The sequence below is a fragment of the Amblyomma mixtum genome, chromosome 3, assembly GCF_055824585.1.
Source record: "Amblyomma mixtum isolate Tamu chromosome 3, ASM5582458v1, whole genome shotgun sequence".
In the NCBI taxonomy this organism is placed as follows: Eukaryota; Metazoa; Arthropoda; class Arachnida; order Ixodida; family Ixodidae; genus Amblyomma; species Amblyomma mixtum.
Window position 1 is genome coordinate 356009772 of NC_143014.1, and position 21338 is coordinate 356031109.

Sequence of the window (21338 nt, forward strand, 5' to 3'; positions counted from 1 at the left end):
AGACGCAGGCCTCACCAACGTTACTAGAACCAACTCAGTTTCACAGCTCCGACCGGAGAGCTGTCCCAAGTGGCGGTCGCGCGAACTAGTGGCGCTGCGATCGAGTCTTGCTCCCTCGTCGCCGCTCGGTGCGGCTCGCTGGCCCTGCTGCGCCCTTTTTACAACAGCGCTCGCGACAGCCGTTTTGTGTCGTCTGCTTCTCAGTTAATTTTAAGGCGAAAGCCTCTAATGCCTCATACTGTCGTTAGCAGTTGTGTCGGCAGATGTGTCCGCGTTTTGGCGTCACTACTTAAAAAATTGTCGAGGCTGAGAATTGAACCAGGGCCTTTGGCATTTGAAGTCATTACCTACTCATTTGGCATTTGAACTAATCATTAACTCATGGCTAGTTAGTCATGATTGGTTAATGACTACCTGACCAGTCTTGACTGGTTAGTCATTGGCTAGTCATTAATCACTCATGATTAGTCAGTCATGATGGGTTAGTCATGACTAGTTATTCATTAACCAGTAATTACTAGTCATGACTGGTCAGTCGTTAGTCAAGGTTAGTCATGACTGGTTAGCCATGGCTAATGACAGATTAGTCATGACTGATTAGTCATTAGGCAGCCATGAGTAGTTAGTCATTAACCAGTCATGACTAGTTATGACTGGTTAGTCATGACTGGTTTGTCATCGCTGGTTAGTCATGACTGGTTTCTCATGACCAATGTTACTAGAACCAAATTCTAGTAATGTTGGTCATGACTATAGCTAGTCATTAGCTTGACATGACTAGTTTGTCATTAATCAACCATGACTAGTTGGTCATGACTAACTTGTCATTAGCCAGACATGACTACGTCGTCATTAATCACTCATGACTAGTTGGTCAGGGCTAGCTAGTCATTAACCAGTCATCAATTAACTAGTCATGACTAGTTAGTCAATAACCAATCATGACTAGTAAGTCATGGGTCATGACGAATTAGTCATGACCCAATTAGTCTTGATTAGTTAGTCATGACTAGCTAGTCATTAAGGAGTCATGACTAGTCATGACTGGTTAGCCATTAGTCATGGCTAGGCATGACTAACCATGACTAATGACTGATTAGTCATTAAGTAATCACGACTTGTTAGTCATTAACCAGTCATGACTGGTTAATGACTGGTTAGTTATGACTGGTTTGTCATCGCTGGTTAGTCATGACTAACTAGTCATTAAGCAGACATGACTAGTTCGTCATTAACCAATCTGGTTTGTATCGCTGGTTAGTCATGACTAGTCCGTCATTACCAATCATGACTTGTTAGTCAATAACCAATCATGACTTACTAGTCAGGATTTACTAACCAGCGACTAATTGGGTCATGACTAATTAGTCATTAGTCATGACCCAATTAGTCATGAATGGTTAGTCATGACTAGTTAGTAATTAAATAGTCATTACTGGTTAGCCATTAGTCATGGTTAGTCATGACTAGGTAATCATGACTAACCAAGGCTAATCCCTGATTAGTCATGACTGGTTAGTTAATAAGCAGGCATGAATAGTTAGTCATGTTTAGTTGGTCATTAAGCAGTCATTAGTAGCTATGACTGGTTAATGACCTTTTAGTCATGACTAGTCATGACTGGTTTGTCATGACTAGCCAGACATGACTAGTTCCTAATTAACCAATCATGACTAGTTATTCATGGGTCATAACTAATTAGTCACGACCCAATTTCTCATGGCTACCTAATCCAAGTCGCCCCATAGCCGCCTCGTGCGTGCCAACGGCCGTGCGGCCAAAGTTGCGGGGAAAGGCTCTCGCCTCGCGCACTTCACATCGTCAGTGTCCCCTGAATTTTTGTTGCTATCTTGTGACATCGGGCCTCTTCATGCTGACCTGCTTTGCACCGGGATGCAATAGCGGGTATCGTAACGATGACTCCACGGACAGTCATTTCTTCGGGCCCCCGAAAGACCCCATCGAGTTTAAAAGGTGGGAGCGTGCACTTCCCAGAAAGGATCGCAAACTGACTTCGAAAAACACAAGCCATTGAGCAAAGCAAGACACAATGCTCGCTAGCGTGCTGGCAGCGTTTTTGCACTTTTTTCACGATATTAACAGCCTAATTTCGCACCACAGAAACGTGTTTTCCCCGATAACACGCAGCTTCGAAGCAAAAGCTGCCGTAATGGAAGCATTATTTACTGCAGCCATGTAGAGCGCAAACGCAGGTTGCCAAAACCTCATATGTACCGGGACGCGCCCGGCAGGGAGCAAGACTCGACTGCAGCGCCGTTAGTTCTCGTGACCGCCGCTTGGGACACTCTCCTCCGTTGGGCGCTATTGGGAGCTGTGAAACTGAGTTGGTTCTAGTAACGTTGAGCTAGCCTGCGTAAAAGGAATTATCCGCGGAGTGGATCCTTCCGCTACACGAGGGGAAATTCCTGCAGACTTTCATGACGCCGGTGTTGGCATCCTCTCAGTTTACCGCTGCACCAGAGAGGCTGGAGGCTCTCGCACACCAACGGAGTCGGTTATTGCAACATTTGCAGGGTCCTCTTGTCCGTCCGAGATCAAAGTTTGGCCTATTGTGTATCGTGTGGACCCACTGCAGCCCCCTCCTTTACAGTGTAAGAATTTCTGGCGGTTCGGTCACAGTGCCAAATCTTGCAAGTCCGCAACGCGCTGTCCCGTTTGCGGCGGTGATCATGCACACGACATTTTCACTTCTGAGTCGCTTAGCTGCTGCCTTTGCAACTCTGATCACACAGCTGACTAACCCAGGCTCACTACCCCAGGATCACACAGGTGACTATCTAGGCTGCTTCATCGGATTTAGGTAACCTCACCTCGTCTAACTGTCCTCCCTTCTCTGCCACTGCTGATATTCAGCCCACAACCCCTTCTGCCTCCACGCCCGTGGGTGTAAATGACTCTGACCAAGTCTCCCTCTCCAACGCTTGTCAGTCAGATGTTGAAATGACTACTCCCCCTCAGAAGCGTCGTGCTTCCTCTTCTCCTTCTAAATCTGACCATCATCATGGCAAGACTAAGGAAAGTTCGCCTAGAATTCCAAAGAAAACAGATGTGTTGAAAGAGGCTGTTGCGGCTTCGTTTTTAAAGTAATAATCATGGCGGGAATATCTGTTCTCCAGTGGAATCGTCGCTCTATCTCATCATCTTTCCCGGATTTACAGCAGCTTATTCTAAAACGTAGTCCAGACATTATTTTAATACAGGAGTCGTGGCTCAATCCTAATCGCCCATTTTCAATTAAAAATATCTCCGTTTTTAGAAATAATCGCCCAAAACGAAACTGTATCATCGTGCTAAAGTGTCTCACAAAATTATGCGACCTGATTTCATTTCATTTATTTCATTTATTGTTTCCTTAAAGGCCCGAAGGCATTACATAAGGGGGGGGGGCATTTTGTTGTACAACGGCGATGATGGGAACATGCATAACAAAAAAAAGAACAAACATACAAACAAACATAAACGGGGTTGTCACATCAGGGTTCCCCAGCAGGTGGTACATCATTTATCAAAGATATATCAAGCAATACTCGCTACTAAGAGCGCAGAAGTGATCAAGATCTATATGAGGTGAATTTTTACTTTCTCGCGGAATGTTTTGTGATCCGTGCATGCAGCGATGTCGTTAGGCAGTGAATTCCAAAGTGCTATTGCGTTGGGAAAAAATGAGTTGTTGTAAGCAGACGTGTGGCCACTGATGCGTGTCATAGGGTTACCGTGTCTAAGCCGGGAGGATGTTCGTAGTGGGGCGGTTAATACAGCGTGCCGTGATCTTGTGTTATGACAAAATGTATGAAGTAAGCATAAGCGGGAAACGACGCGACGTGATTCTAGTGTTGAGAGACGGATGGACTGCTTGAGGGCGGTGACACTGGCTTCTCTTGAGTAACAGAAGTGATGAACCGAGCTGCACGATTTTGGATTGATTCCAATTCGATGGTGAGATACGATTGCCATGGGTGCGAGATGGATGATGCATACTCTAATTTTGGCCGCACAAATGTTTCATACGCGAGTTGTTTTATGTTAGGGGATGCAGATTTCAGATTTCTTCTGAGGTAGCCAAGTGTGCGTGAAGTGTCGGAGCAAATAGTTCTAATGTGGGTGATCCAAGAAAGTGTTGATGTGAGATGTACACCTAGATATTTATAAGATTTTGCAACGGTTATAGGGACTGATGAAATGCTGTAAGCGTGATTCGTCAAGGCGTGTTTGTGAGTGAAGGACAACGATTTGCACTTAGTAACATTTAAAGGCATCTGCCATTTATCATACCATGATGCAATAACGTCAAGGTCCTGTTGCAAAGTGAGGTTATCGGTTGGGCTGCTTATTGCATTATAGATGACACAATCATCCGCAAAGAGCAGCAATTTGCATTGAATATTAGAGGGCAGATCTTTGATGTATATTAAGAAGAATAATGGTGATAACCCGGCCCCTTGAGGGACACCAGATGTTACATCTGTTAAGGGTGCCTGGATGTTATTGGCGGATGTGAACTGCGAGCGTCCTTTTAGAAAATGTTCGAGCCAGCATATCAGATTGGCAGGAATTCCCAGGAACGAAAGTTTCGCAACCAGATGATTGTGAGGTACGCGATCAAATGCCTTCGAGAAGTCTAAGAAGATTGCAGCTACTTGGAGGTTATCGTCTATGGCCTTAAGGATGTCTTGGGTGAACTCTGCCAGCTGGGTTTCGCATGAAAATGATTTCCTGAAGCCATACTGATGAAGGTCAAAGAAATTGATTGAATCAAGGTGGGACATTAAGCTTGATCATATAATGTGCTCTAGAAGTTTAGAGTATATGCTAGTAAGGGATATTGGACGATAGTTAGCTGGGCATGCGCAATCGCCTGTTTTGAAAATGGGAACAATATGGGCTATCTTCCAATCGTCAGGAATGATTCCGGTGTCTAAAGATTGGATAAATATTAGGTGTAGCATCTTTCTTGATAATGATAGTGTTTTTAAGTAGTTTGCTGTTTATTTGGTCACATCCTGCAGATGATGAGAGCTTGAGTGAACTGATTATTTGGAGATTCCTTCGGGGCTAATTTGAATTTCCGGCATTTCTTTTTGACTATGGGTTTGCAAAACTGCGGGTGTAGAATTGCTGACGGGCAAGAACACAGATGAGAAGTAGTCATTTAAAAGTTTTGCGCATTGATTGGTATCAGCTGGTTCGCCATCAGGTCCTACAAGATCGAGCCGATTAGATTTATGTTTAGGGGAGAGGATACGCCTGAATTTGGTGGGATTTGTTCTGAGAATGGATAGCAAGTCAAGAGAGAAAAATCTATCTTTCGCAGCACTCAACTCATTTAAATATTTTGCATTAGCTGTAGCATCTAACCCCAACGCCGTTGTGCTCACTGATTCCCAGAACGCCTGTCGCAACTTCAATAATGGATTAATTCACAAGTCAGGGTTGTCATTGCTGACTAAGCATCCACCCAACCAGGTCTTAGTCATCTGGTTCCCCGGTCACCTGGAACTACCAAGAGGAAACGAAACCGCCCACAGGCATGCCCGAGCTCTTCTATACCGGGCGTCTCCCCCTGATGACCATGAAGGGTGCCGCGACCTAATAGGTTTAGCAGTGTATGCTGACAATCTTGCGCCATACAGAACAGCCAGAAAGCAGTAAACAACACCACACAAATCCCTCAACAAGTTAGAAGAGAACACCCTTAGGACACTACAAACCAACACATACCCAACACCAGCTAAATTACACCAGTGGTACCCCACACTACGCTCTCCGCAGTGTCCGCATTTTGGAGCGGTAGCTAACCTCTACCATATGGTGTGGGCATGCCAATATAATCCCTTAGTTGACCCCATTCCCAACCCCTCGGAGGAGCAGTGGGAGGCTATTCTGCTCAGCAATGATCCTGACCGTCAGCACTGGCTGGTGGAGAGGGCCAGCGCAGCAGCAGCAGCCAGTGGACTATCGGACTAGGCGGCCCACCCACATGTTCTGAGAACATTGAAGAAATAAAGATGTTTGTAATCAATACTAGCGCAGGCGTGGTATCTTTCCCATGCTTCTCGTTTTTGGCTTAGTTTAGCGGAACGATAAAGCCGTTTTTTCCTACTAAGAAGGTGCTTCAAGTTTTTGTTAAACCAAATATTGTTGGAATGCGATTTGACTACAATGGTTGGAATGTACCTATTTTTTAGTGGCAGCATTGCTGACATGTAACTTTCCCAGTTTTCGTGAACTGTGTTGGTTAGATAAAAACCTAGGAAGTCGGTGAAAAAGAATGAAAGTTCCTTATTTATGGAATCGAAGTTACCTCGCTTATAGTCGGTGATTAATTTTTTCGTAGGTGGTCGCCTATTTGAATGTAATGAAGTGCAAATGTGCAGAAACGTGATCGCTGAGGCCCGGAAGCAGAGTTACACTGTGAATGTTGTCTGAGCAAGATGTCAGTAACAAGTCGAGAGTGTGAGGACCTCTTGTGGGGCGTTTGATGGCTTGATGCAGATTGAAGTCCAGTGTTAGGTCAAGAAATTGTTTCGATTCTTTGGACGGTGAATGGCTAGATACAGAGAGGGAAGCCCAGTTTATATGTGGATAGTTAAAATAACCGAACAGAAAGATGTTCGAATTCAAATATGTGTTTTTAATCGCCGTTAATACGTCATGAAGGGAGTCACAGAAGGATGAATCGCTGTCTGGTGGCCTGTAGCAAACGCCCAATGTTTCTTTCAATCCGAAGTTGTGTACGCATATCCAGGTTAGTTCTAGTTTGGTGTCGTGACAGATTAGTGGTGATGATAGGGTGTTTCGGATGGCGATAAGCACTCCTCCGCCCCTCCGTCCGCGCCGATCAAGACGCGCCGATCACGACGATAAAGAACGTAGTTCCCGTTTGAAGGGAGGAATTCAGTACCTTTCACGCCTTTCTGTAGCCACGTTTCTGTTAGTAGGACAATGTCAGCACCAGTGTCGTCGATAAGGCGGTGCAGTTTATCTCGTTTTGGTGAAATGCTCCGTATGTTAGTGAAGACGATATTGAGATGCTTGCAACGTGAAGGGTCGGGGCGATTTAGTGGCGTAGCATGTTTTGCGTGGTGTCAATCGGTGCTTTGTGATAGTTTGTCGGTGAGCTGCTCGGCTTGAGCACGACCAGCTGGCTGTTTTGCAGACTCAATTACACTCTCAGACACAAGGTCATACACACCATACACATAGCATGTATGCCCTACATGAAGCTTGTCTACGTTAAGCTTGAATGCGCATTTTTTAGGCCGAATAAATTGTATCAATTTAGAGCGAGCAGACGTGTGGCAAAAGCAAAATCTTCTCTGGTGGCGTAACTTGTATCTTTCAGTTTGGGACCGCATTCTAGGAACTTGTCATTGGTTTTAAAGTGTGCTAATTTAACAATGATAGGACGTTTCTTTTTTCAGCATTAAATTTTCCTAAACGGTGGGCGCGCTCGATGCTGGTTGGGTCTATCTCGATGGCAAGTTCATTCGAACAGAATGACAAGACTTTTGTGTCAGATTCTGCCCAGTATTCATTTTCAGTGTCTTCAAGGCCTAGGAAGAGCAAATTGTTTCGTCGCATTCGATTATTGGTATCAATACCTGCGGCCTTTAAGACTAATTTTCTTGTTTAAGTTCGCCTGTTTCGTTCAGGTTGGTGTGTGTGCTCAAGTTCTGTTGAGATGTTTCCAGTGCAAGCACGCGGTTTGTTAGTGAGGATATTAACTTTTCATGGGCGATTTGGGTAGTACGTAGCTGTTTCAGCTCAGTACTGAAGGCTGCGTGTTGTTCCTCAAGGCGCTGCAGAGCGTCCAGGATAGCTTTATCATCCGTCTTGGGAGGGGCCGCCGCGGTGGCTCAGTGGCTATGGTGCTCGGCTGCTGTCCCGAAAGACGCGGGTTCGATCCCGGCCGTGGCGGTTGAATTTCTTTGGAGGAGAAATTCGAGGCCCGTGTACTGTGCGATGTCAGTGCACGTTAAAGAACCCCAGGTGGTCGTAATTTCCGGAGCCCTCCACTACGGCGTCTCTCATAGCCTTAGTCGCTTTGGGACGTTAAACCCCATAAACCAAACCAAACCAAACCTTTTTCGGGAGGGCCTGGGTTAAGTTCTACATCACCTGAGAGCAAAAGCACTAATCGCGACAGCATTACAAGCGCCAGCATGTCACAACTAAGACGCATAACTCCACGCCAGTCGACAAAAATTGGGGCACGACACCGCGACAAGGCAGCGGTTGCTACTTCGGTATTCTTTACAAGGGTTTAAGTAACCAACCTGGAACAGGAGGATGGCCGTAAACATGGTGCGGCGAACGGTGTCGGGCCCGGTGTTGGGAGATACTTGCCGTTAAAATCATTATTCCGCAGTGCGCCCCTGTTACGGTGGCAAATATCTACTTCCCGCAGGAGTCCGTAGTACGGATGGGCTCGATGCGTTACTGCGCAACAACAGACGAGTAGTTCTAGCTGGGGACTTCAATTCACATCATGTAATTTGGGGTTTCAGATCAGACTTTAGTGGGCAATTACTTTGGTCTCGGATGTCAGCAAACGATGTGTGCTGTTACAATAGTCGCGCGATAACTTACATGAGGGCAAATTCTCGATCAGCTATTGATTTAACGTTAGCTGTTAATGGTATAGCGGTATCTTCGTGGTGTACAGTTGACTGCGGTTCGTCAAGTGACCACTACCCCATTACTTTCAATATTGCGTGCAGTCCAGTCAGGGCGACTGGTTCGGCACAAAAATTTATAAATACTACACTGTTCATGATCCTTCTAGGTGAGGCCCTCTCGTCTGTTGCTCCCTCCGATAAATCTGACGAGGGTCCTCAAGTATTAAATTCCCTTTTAGACGCCCCTTGGCGAGCAGTCTTTACAGTCCGGTCAAGCATTAAAAATGAGGCCCCTTCGAGCTGGTGGATTGACGACTGCGAAAAAGCCTATCGTCAAAGGAAAGCTGCATGGAAGAGTCTAGCGCATAACCAGTGCCCAAAGAACTGGATAAATTACAAATTCGTTGGAGCCTCGTTTAAAAGAACAATATCTAAGGCTAAGGATGATTACAATGCCAGCCTGAATACCTATTTGTCTAACCGAGTCAACCGGAAGTCTTTCTATGGATTCATGGAACGTACCAATGTGCTGCCCTCTTCTCATATTTCTCAGTCCAGCGTTCTTTTGTTCTAAGGGTACGTTAACTTCTACAACATAGGCGCAGTCTAGAGGTGTCCCACAAGGCTCCGTTCTTTCACCGTTATAGTTTAAGATACTAATGTGTGATATCCCTATTCAAAGTTTATGTGTATGCGGATGATATTGCTTTTTTTTGCGTCTGCCAAAGACATTCATATCCTTTAGCAATTACTGCAAGAGTATTTAAATGCTTTGGAAGTTTGGCTAGACAGCCTAAAGTTAACTTTAAATGTCAACAAGTGTGCCGTCCTTGTTTTCCCACAGCCAACCCCTCTTTACATCTCTCTGTCGTATCACTCAATCTTGATCCCGCAAGTTCATTCAACAAAATACTTGGGTATAATATATGACCCGCATTTAGAATGGCGGCCACACATTAGAAGCATTGCGCTTAAGGGTGAACGTACCCTTGGCCGGTTGCTGAGGATCAGTAACAAGAAATTCAGTATGCGACGAGACACTCTACTACTACTTTATGATACCTATGTACGGCCGGTACTTGAATTCGGCTCCGTTCTCTTTTCTGGCAGCCCAAAGGGCAAGCGTGAACCCCTATTTGTTATGGAGCGACGCGCTCTGCGCCTTTGAATAGGTCTGCCTAAATCAGTAGCCAATGCTGTGTTGCACTTGGAGGCGCGGATACCTGATCTCAATGCCCGGTTTGAGCTTCTCACTTTGCGGACATTTTTAAGGTATTTGGAGCCTGTTCCTGGATTGGCTAACCCTATATTTACAACGAACCCAGCTCTCTTCTTTGGTACTACCTGGCCTTGGTATAAGCTCGCTCAGGTGGTGTTCACTAATTCCTTGCTCTCAAATATTTCTGTATCAATGAGATCTTTAGTACTAGTCAACCACAGTCGGGCTGATACGCCAGTCTTCTTTGACAACACCCTCCCAAGGAATGCTAAGAACCTGCACGACAATATGTTAAATGATCTCATAGAGGAGTACCTAGACAATTCTCCTAACCATATTGCCGTTTATACAATGCCTCCCCCAGCAAAATGAAAAGGCAGCTATTGGCATTTACTCAACACCTCTTGATTGGAGCTACTCATTTCGGGCCCCTGACTATACCCCTATTTTTCTACCCGAGTTTCTAGCCATTGAGTTGGCCTTAATAAGGATTCCTTGCAGTATCACTCGGGTTATTATACTCTCAGACAACCTTTCTGTTTTGACAGCGCTAGAAAACTCCAGGTATAATCCTATGAGCCGTTCCCTTCAATCTTTTATTCCTACACATGTTAAAGATGTACGCTTTCACTGTGTCCCTGGTCTGTGGCATTGATTCTAATGAGAGGAACGATTTTTTAGCAATGTCTGCCCTTGATGAACCTATTGTCCATTTCGTCCCAAATACCGTTTACTTGACTCTAGCTCGCTTTCAACGATTCCAGCGTCTCCACTCCTTGAGCCATGAGCCTGGCAATGTGAGGTGTCCATAACCCTTTTGCGCTGCAGGATACCGCAGCTGAATCTTGATTTATGCCGATCGGGGTTTTCCATAGCCGACCTTTGTGAGTCTTATGGCGAAATTGAGTCTAAAGAACATTTTTTCCTCTCCTGCTGGCGGCTCGCTGCTCTCCGTAGAATTTACTTGGAGATTCCTCTCGCTCGGCTCGGGCTTCCTCTATCTATTCCGATTCTCCTATCCTTCGAGGCAAGCGCCAAGGGATATGCCCTCAAAAACCAGTGTGCGATTATATTCACGATTGTATAATTTCATCTGGTAGATTCCTCTGTTAGAATGTGAATTCACAACTTTTCCTTCTTCGTATTTTTTGTTTGGTACATATTCTAGCTTTGCGTCCCAAAACTTTAAAAAGAGTCCATTCCCTGTACATGAGTGCGTTTGTATCCGCTATGCACCCTGGCCAATCACCCGCCGTGGGCATGTGCCATTAAGCCTAAGGACATCATCATCATCATCATCATCATCGTCTTTTCTCTTAGGTCCGAGGCCCAAGGATCGAAGCTGTTAAGACCACTCGCGGAGCTGAAGAGAGCTGCGTATGCAACCGGCCCATTGCATACGTGACTTGCCAGACATGCGGAACAACAGTCATGAGCCGTGTGCAGAAGTCTTGTGCAGCACACCCTGCCGTCATACATTTGATGGACATGGAAAAGTGTCCGAAATGCTTCTCGAACAAGCTACTAGAGAAGTACCCCACAAATGGCAACTTGAGCCGGAACGGCCGAGACTGAAGCGGTGCCTTCACCACAGTGTAGTCTGCGTCAACCGTTCCTTGTCAGATTTGTGCGTGTGCTGTGGACGGTGCCATTCGTGATAGTGACTCGCGCCTATTTTTTCTTCTAGCCGGCGGCGCACAAGGATGACGTAGTCGCCCCTCTTCCCCCCCCCCTCTCCCTCTGGTGTTTGAAGGAACCATCACACGTGCACACTTGTTTATATTCACCCCATCCCTCATCCCAAAACTTGTTGTTTGTGGACACATTTTATGACAATAAAATATACCAAGTTGGCAAAAAAAAAAACCGAACCATAGGCCGAGGCCGAGGTCGTGGCCGGGTGTCAGGCGCAATAGCGCCAGTCCTCGGTGTGACATCCCGGGACCCGCTCGGCCAGGAGCTGAGGCTGCAGTCAGCGCAAGCTTCTGCGGCTGCTGCAGCACCCCAGGTAAGCCAATCATCAGTCGAAACACTAAGCAAAGAAGGTTGCCGAGCTTTTTGAAGCAGTTTCATGGACTGAAGTTTACAATCATTTTCTGTACTGCAGCTGTATATAACGGTGCTGAATTGTACAGTTTGTAAAGCAGGGAAAGAACCAATGGATTATTTTACGTTGTCAGCAAATACGGCAATGAGGCCGAACCCGCGGATTTCGGAAGTTAGGCTCTACTTGGCGTTACCCAGAGGTGTCGGACCTCAGCCAGCACCTAGAAAAGAGAACGTCCCCACTTCAGCTGGTTCTGAAACAGCTCCTTGAAAACTTTGAAGTGTTAACAGCTAGGTTATCCACACAGGTGTGAGGGCGAGATAAGAAAGTTTGAGTGCATAAAAGGACCGCGACTGGCACAGGGAACGATTGATAGGAGATCAGCGCTCGTATTGTCTTATTGGTACTGTTTATTTCTTATTCGACATGCCCCGCCGCAGTGACTCAGTGGTTACGGCGCTCGGCTAATGAGCCGAAAGACGCGGGTTCGACCCCGGCCGCGGCAGCCGGATTTCGATGAAGCCGAAATTCTAGACGCCCGTGTGCTTGCGATGTCAGTGCTCGTTAAAGAGCCCCAGGGGGTCGAAATTTCCGAAGCCCCTCACAACGGCGTCCCTCATTGCCTGAGTTGCTTTGGGACGTTAAACCCCAATAAACCAAACCAATCTTATTCGAGCCGTTTTCCTAATAGATAACAAAAAACTATCTCAGATTTCCCTCCTCCTAAATATCAGGTCAGTGGTAACGGTCTTTCTGATGCCGCCTTGCTAGCTACAGGCGATACTCGTTGGGCGAGTGTTCGGGAAAGGAGGAGACGACGATGGGACAGGTTTCTTATATTTTTCGGAGAATTTGCTGCAGCAAGAGAAACGGCAGCTGGAAAAGGGGTAGAAGAAAATCTAGGGAGGGTGGATGAGCGGCGTTGCGGTTAGTTGGGCGCGAGGGGAAAACAGGTTAGAGAAGGTCAGTGTACCTAAAATCACAAAGAAAAAAATAACTCCTAGCATGGTGAGGGCCAGCGCTCTTCCAACAAAGAGGCTCGGCCCGGCAAAAGGCGGCTGTATGGGACTTCAAAAAGGGGGTGGAGAGGGGGGGGGGGTGAAATGAGTGAAAGAATTCCGGAATGTCCGGAGGGTGCGCCATAGGCGTTGAGCACGTGAAAAGCGGCAAGGGAACGACAATGCGGAGATGTTGGAAGTGGAAACGTGGTGCTTGGGCATGAATTTCGTCAAAACGGCTCCAAACATTAGCGTAATCTCTGCGGTCGTGTGCCTCTTTGGTTGAAGCTGAGATAAATGTGTTACTATGAAAATACCGGAAATATAAAACAATCAATAAAATTAGCGGGGACAATGCGTGTTCTTTGAGTGTTTCATATATGATACTTGTGGCGGACAAAGTTGGATGACATACGTCCAAGCAACACCATCCATCAATATAATCCATTGATTCGCTTCTAGAGCGACGAATACCCTACATTTTATACACACCAGTGTAGGCAGGTCGGTCTAAGCCATAGTCATGCGGCCCACCCGTGCGTGTCTGCGCTAGCTCGAAATGACGCGGCGCGCTACTCAGCAATGCACCTGTTATGGCTCATTGGTATTAAGGATACGCGCAAAGAAAAGGCAAAAAAAACTAGTGGAAATGCGACCGGGAAAAAGTTCCGATCTTTAATTTGATAAACGTGATAATTTAAAGCAAAAACGTATGCTAGAGCCGTCGTTATAGAATATCCAAAAAGCACAGCAGGATAACAAAACAATTTGCGACATCAAAAAAACCTAGCCACCTTAGCTTCGCGGCTTCAGGAAGCAGAGCCGTTTGTTCGCTTATTATTTTTTTTTTAAATTTAACATACATCTACATTTTCTTTTCCGTCTGCTGCTTCTTCACGCAGTAAATGCGCGGCCGCCGCGGTGGCTCAGCGGTTATGGTGCTCGGCTGCTGTCCCGAAAGACGCGGGTTCGATCCCGGCCGCGGCGGCTAGAATTTCTTTGGAGGAGAAATTCTAGAGGCCCGTGTACTGTGCGATGTCAGTGCACATTAAAGAACCCCTGGTGGTCGAAATTTCCGGAGCCCTCCACTACGGCGTCTCTCATAGCCTTAGTTGCTTTGGGACGTTAAACCACATAAACCAAACCAAACCAGTAAATGCGCAGCAAGTTGTTCACGTCAACTGTTTATTTGCGATAAAACCAAAATCCCGTTTTACTCACATCGTTTATCTCTCAAAATGCGCCACGCAATAATTTGTGACCTAGCGAAAAAAGCGATTTATTTGTTTTTTTCTAGGGTGAGCATCCTGTGGGTGAGGCATTGTGTTCCAGATTGTGTAATACGATTCAGCGTTTCGTGCAGCATAAACTTATTAGTTAAGTTGAGCCTATATCTTGAGACACGAATTTGAACCGGCAACCCACAATCGGGGGCTGTGGTATGCGATGTATGCGAGAGATATGCGAGGCAGTACGTTAATTAGTGCATTATTATACCATTCCTCGAATCTAAATTTTATTTTCTTGATTGTGGCACCTGTTTCTCTCTTTCTTTTTTTCTTTGTATACCATAATTACAAAAGACGCCGCTCTTCAAAATTCGTTACCTTCGTGAATGAATCTGACCTCTGCTGACTTTCGCGCAATCAATTACATCGCACTTTTTATTGTAATTTCGCGTCAGAGTTCGACGCTAGCGCTGTTGTTGGTGTTAAAAAATAAATAAATAAACAAGTCCGAATATTGAAAAAAGAACGGATTGAGAGAAATAACCACATATATTCCCAGGGACATCCTTTGGTGTGCCGCGGAGCGGCACTGCCAGTACAGGGAAAACAGCGGACAAGTAGGGTCATCGTTGCGGGTGTAATGAGGCGGCACTGCCAATATGGGGACGACAGCGGAAATTTAGGGCCATCGTTGGAGGTGTAACTAAGCGGCATTGCCAATATGGGGAAAACATCGGACAAGTAGGGCCAATGTTGGAAATGGCACATTGTGGCAGTGCCAACATGGGGACAATGAAGGCAACATTGGTCCTGTATAGGGCCACACATAGCCAACAGGCTCCCAATATTGGGCCAACGGTTTGTGCTGCCCTTTTAACATCATCGGAATATCCGCATCTGAAATATCCCTGGAGCAGGAAAATTTGTCAATCTCGGCAGCTAGAAGTATCTCTGACGAGGTTGCACTGCCGTATCCCCCCTCTAAATTTCTGTCTGCACAGATCTGGTTTGGCGTTATATCCCCTCTGTGCATTTTGCCGTGACCCTGAATCTATCGATCATTTTTGGCTCCATTGTCGTCGTTTCACATCTTTGAGAAGAAGACTGCTGGAGTTGCCCTTAAAGCAACTTGGCCTTAGTTTGAGCAGCCCACACTTGCTATCATTTGGCGCCACCACGCTTGGGTTCAGCCACAGGTCTCTTGGTGACGCTGTTCAGAATTTCTTGCTGGAATCTCATCGACTGCCTTGCTAAAGCTTTCAGTATTTTCTTCTTTATGCTTCATTATTTTTCAAACTAATCTCTTTTCTCTCTCTCTCTCTCCAATCCAAACTCCTATATATATATATGTGTGAAGGCAATATATATATTGTTTGCTTATATATATATATATATATATATATATATATATATATATATATATATATATATAAGCAAACAAGGGAAGGGGAATGCGGGGCTCGTTATAAATATGAGAGAAGACAACAGCCACACAAGCCAACAGACACAGGCGATTTTTTTTTTCAATTTATTTATTTATTTGTAGTGTTAATCAGTTTAGATTATAACTGAATATGTTATCGCTCAAAAGCAGAAGAAAAAACAACCACATGCCGCCGGTAGGATCCGAACCCACGACCTCCGAATTACTCGTCCGGTGCTCTACCTCTGAGCTACAGTGACGGCTGTCAAATCTTCTGCTTTCGGGGGTATTTACGTTTACAAATAACCTAACCTTCAGAGTGTTCATCAGCTAGGTTAGGTTATTTGTAAACGTAAATACCACCGAAAGCAGAAGATCGGACAGCCGTCGTCGTAGCTCAGAGGTAGAGCACTGGACGCGTAATTCGGAGGTCGTGGGTTCGAATCCCACCGGCGGCATGTGGTTTTTTCTTCTGCTTTTCTATTCAATTAGCTTTAAGCGATAACATATTCAGTTATATTCGAAACTGATCAACATAACAAAAGAATAAATAAATTTTAAAGAAATCCCCTTTGTCCGTTGGATTCTGTGGCTGTTGCCTTCTCTCATATTTATAACGAGCCCCTCATCCCCTTCAATTGTTTGCTTAACTGATTAGCGAGGGCCTCGGTTCTGGCAGCCTTGACGCCATAGGAAGCATCAGAGCGTTCTCACACAGCTTCCACCTTCGCCGTTCGGTGACGTTATAGGTCACACCAGCGGTAACTCAAGACGTTCTACGTCCGCCGCTTACGAACGTGGGTAGCGCTGATGAACACTCTGAAGGTTAGGTTATTTGTAAACGTAAATAGCACCAAAAGCAGAAGATTTGACAGCCGTCGCCGTAGCTCAGAGGTAGAGCACCGGACGCGTAATTCGGAGGTCGTGGGTTCGGATCCCACCGGCGGCATATGCTTGTTTTTTCTTCTGCTTTTCTATTCAATTAGCTTTAAGCGATAGCGTTTCTGTGGCTGTTGGCTTCTCTTATATACCAGGTGTCCCAGCTAAATGTAACCAAGCTTTAAAAAACACGGGGTGTCCTAGCCGTCTCAAACCAAATGAGGGTTGTTTAGAGTCGCGGGACCTAGTCTGCAGTATTTTTTTCGTTCTTCAAGGCTGACTAATCAGTTAAGCTTAATTAACAAACTTTTTAATTATTGACTTGATGAATGGAAAAGTTGTAGATCGCTTTGAGAAACAGCTTACTGAGACATTTGCAGCGAAGTAGTATTTACGTAAAGTAATTTTTTTACCGGCCTTTAACCATAACCCGCACAATAAGAAAAAGCGTTCTCATGACAACTGTGCCACTTCAACGCCCCAAGACGCGCCTTAAACAACAAAATCCATTTATTTCTTAAGTCCTCTCCTCGATGAGACTTTGGGTGCACATTGGGACAGAGAAGTGAGCGAGCAGCTGGTCACGTGACAACTTTCTTTTAAGGCCAATAAATGAAGCTACGTAAATCGTAACTTGACGGAAACTGCACTACCAGCGGTTTTTCGAGGTGGTCTAAAACTTTTGGATCGACACTTTCTTCCTCAAGTTAATAATTAAAAAGTTAGCTAATTAAACTGAACTAATTAATTAACTTTGAAGAGCGAAAAAAATACGAAAGACTAGGCCACGCGACTATGAACAACCCTGAGGTGGTTTCACTGGACTAGGACACTTCGCCTTTTTTAAAAGTTTGGTTATATTTAGCTGGGACACCCGGCATATATATATATATATATATATATATTATTCCTTATGATTATTATTTTTTCCCCTCTCTCTGCCCTTCTCGTGGTAGACTCCCCCGGTGTTGCTCTCCCGTGTGCTTTTATTTTGCCTTTACTATGTACAGGTGAATACCAACCTTTACGTCTCGATTCTTGGCCGATCCCCCAGTGTGGGTACGTGCCTCCCTGTCACAGGCTACAACGACAAGCTCGCCTAGAACGTTCGGTCACCCCGTACTCGCTCGAGGTTCGGCTGGGACTCGTCTTGAACACCCCCTATAAGAATTCACCATATCTCTGCCTGGAGCTTATGGTGGCCCACCAGTTGAAGTACCTGGGCACTGCCATAACCTCCGTGTCTGCGGTAAGTTACACAAGGTAGAAATTGTTTACGTACCGGCTCCACCAAGCATATGCTGTTTGCTGCGAATGCGAGATCATTGTGGGAAAGCAATGTTCTGTACGCTTCATTCTGCGCAGGACATCGTGGGACATCAGCCGGTGGCGATGCCTGTCACCGCCACGTGGGTTGCGTCGCCGACCCGCTGCCTTCGATCGCGCTGCTCGTCTGCCGTTCCCAGCTCGGCAAGGGCACGAGTGGTAAGCACGCCTTTCCAGCAACTTGTCTCTTCTAAACGTGGCCGTAGCAAAAAATAAACGATGCAACGAATGATACGCTGACATCATAACAGGAGCCTACCACACTGCTTTGAGCTCCGCAGGAGTTATTGAGGGAACATTGGAAAGTATAGGCTCAAGCAATGCCAGACGCTCTGGCTCTGTGAGGTGCGCCAAATATGCTGATTTGTGTTTCGTGCACCGTTGTTTGCGAATTCTCTGACACCCGTGACATTCAGGAGGAGTGGAGGTAGTAGACTCAGACTCAAAAGGATCATGGCCATCTCAAATCGTCACTTTCCGTGCTGAAACCGGTAGCACAAATCTTAGCATAGCGATAGGGCAGAAACGCAGAATGTTACTGCGGTTGCAAGCTGTTTGCAGTGCTAGCGGACAGAGTTGTGATTTACTCGGTTTAAGACTGCCGCAACTGCCTAATTATTAATCAAATATTTGATACACTTGAATGAGGAGTGAATAATTCTCTGAAGTATGCCGACCTATTTCAAGAACAATGTGCTTGCGCATATTAGAGAAATACAACGTCTTTTCTTAAAACTAAAGAAAACCGGAATGCTGTGTGCATACACAACCGACGTTGACACTTCCTGATGCTAGTGGCGCAGCTGTTATTGTAAATTATCTACACCCTCTATGCGTGAACATGATGACGTGACCGCAGGCAGCACTTCTTATCGTTGAACTGCTGTGCGAAGATGATTGTTACAATTATTTGCCGAAAGAGCGGGAGTGCCTTTAATTTTGACTGGCCTACTTCAGTATTAAGCATACAGTTTTTGTGTACCTGCATTTGGGATATAACGTGCGAAAATCTAACTTGCGAACCTGTGCCTTCTCATGAAAGTGAAAAATTACCACGAGACCAACCTTCATTATTAGTGAGCTTTACGCTAGGCGCTCTTATTCCCGCACCGCCTTTAACTAAGCGCTCAGAACAAAGAACCCATCCCCTGTGACTCTTGGTGGTATCGCATGGCGCTCTGACGCAGCAGGACGTGGTAAACCTCTGGTGCCCAAGAGATGAAATGGCAGCGAAGTAGCATCGATGCAACCTTAAACTGGCTCCCGCTAAACGAGAGCGAATTAGTCCGAGACAAACCACCGTCCGATCGTCACCATGAACACTCAAGATGAAAACGTTCGTGCATAAAATTCTCGCAGCGATAAATTCTTTTAGTCCCTTTAAGGTGCACAGTGCAGATGGGAAAGCGAATGCACTACGTGTGCAGTCTGAGAGCCAGCATTAAACCCTGCACCTCACCGTTTATATCTCTAAGTCGTATTACTCCTCAATATTCTTATTCTCTCACATCAAGACCAGCCTGTGATAGCAATTTCGGCTCAAGCTGAAAGGAGTCAAACAGCAGAACAAGAAACTTGACCTGGGCATAGATTTGCACATTGAAAACCTTCGCAAGGGGTCCGTAAGGCAGTAGAGCAGTATCGGTGCTTGAATATTAGAGGTTTTTATTCTTGCTGAGACCTACTGTAGTGTACATGAATATCGGTTTATAGGACGCCGGCTGCGCACGCGCAGTGGAAGCGGCGCGGCCAGGCGGGGGTACGGCGTGTGCGCAGGGAGCACCCTGTGATCAGGTGCAGGATAAGTCACTAAGTCTCTGTGTACAAGTCTCTATAACCATGAGGTCCACTGAGAGCAAACATACGCACGCTTGCTTAAACACGAAGAAGCCGGAAGGTCGCCTCAGAATTAAACGAACCTTGGTCCATGGCTTTGCAAGTATTATCGCCGTGGACCGGTGCCTTCGAGAGCTGTTGGTCCTCAACGCGGAGTTCACGCCCTTCAAAGAGGAACGGACGCGAGCTGCAGATGCCGACTGCGGGGACATATCCCTCAGGGGCTTTCAGGCCGAGTGCTTCCGCACTGACTGGCTGCCATACCCGCATGTGTCCAGTGATGGTACTCAATGCACGCAGCCACCGCCGCACAGCGCGAAAACCGAGAGAGTGATTGTAATCAGTAACAGCAGAACGGCTGACAATTCGCTACACAATGACGCGTCCCCCTTTTTAAAGTTTTCGCTACGTAAAGAAATTAACACATATCCCTTAATAAAACAAGTTAAATTTTCTCCTCTTCCTAAATGAAATTCTTGGTAATGCGGGTTTAAGCTCGAAACTGCTTGATCTTCTATTCCAAATCCGCTTCCGCGTCTTATCCCACCGAGTGAACTCGGGCGCGTTTGCTTGAGTTCAACGCCTCAAGGAAGCGGGTTTACGTGTGTCGGTGGTGATTGCATTGGAGGTTTGCCAGGTGAAGAATTTGTGGAGTTAAGCAGAGGGACACAGGGCTAATAGCTTGATTTAAACACAAGAGGATTCTGAGCAAGTTTTGTTACCATGGGAACTCGAGCTGCACGCTCTGAGCATTCATCGAACCTCCGAGTTATTGTCCTGAGTGGTCAATTTCGCCATTAAGTCGAATCAAAGGTCCCGGCTCCAGCCTTCTTTTTTATCTCACCTCCATAAAGAGGAGGAGTCAACCAGCGCATGGGATGCCTTTTAGCCAGCTTTGGGGCTGCTTGCTGCTCTGCCACCAGCGGCGCGACAGGTAGCGATCGGCGAAAGCAAAGAGTCCACGTGTACCGTATTTTCCGGTGTATAAGACGCACCCTTGTATAGGACGCACCTGCCGTATATGCAAGCTGTCACTGAAAAAGTTCCTATATAAGACGCACCCGTGTATAAGACGCACCCCAGTTTACCCAGTTAGGCTAGTGAGGCTTAATTAAACACGCTTGCGCGACTATCGCGAAATGCACCGTACCTGTGAGCAATTCTTAAGCAACTCTTAACTGCCTTCTTGATCATCCTTTTGACGTTCAGCACAAACTGGAATGCCCGGCCGACTGTCGTGCCCAAGTGGCCCGCTCTGCAGAGTCACTATTTACCTGTGTGAGCATGACAGCATCTGATCATTGTCGGCGGTGACAGACGTACACACGTACAGCACAGAAACTCGTTCGTGGCAATAGGGGGAAGACAGCAAGGCATGAAAGTGTCGAGACGCGATTAGCCAGAAACCTGAACACAGCACAGAGTAGCAAAAAGCCAATGCGAATTGCTGCCAGCCATGACAGAACCAATTTTTTCACTCGATACGCAAGGTCACAACCTTTCTACCGCAGAGAGCAGTTTTAGGTTTCCACATCTAGTAACTTATGTAACCTGTCGGGATGCACGCAAACAAGTGGATGCCAAATATGTAATAAACGTTATCAACCTCATAAACGCTGCCCCCACATTTTGCGATGATTAGACGCTAATCACCAAGGTAGAGAGCGCAGAATTCATGAGTGCTTCCGGAATTCTTTTGCTTCACATGCAGTTCGCTACGGGATGCTTCATTCCGCTGCATG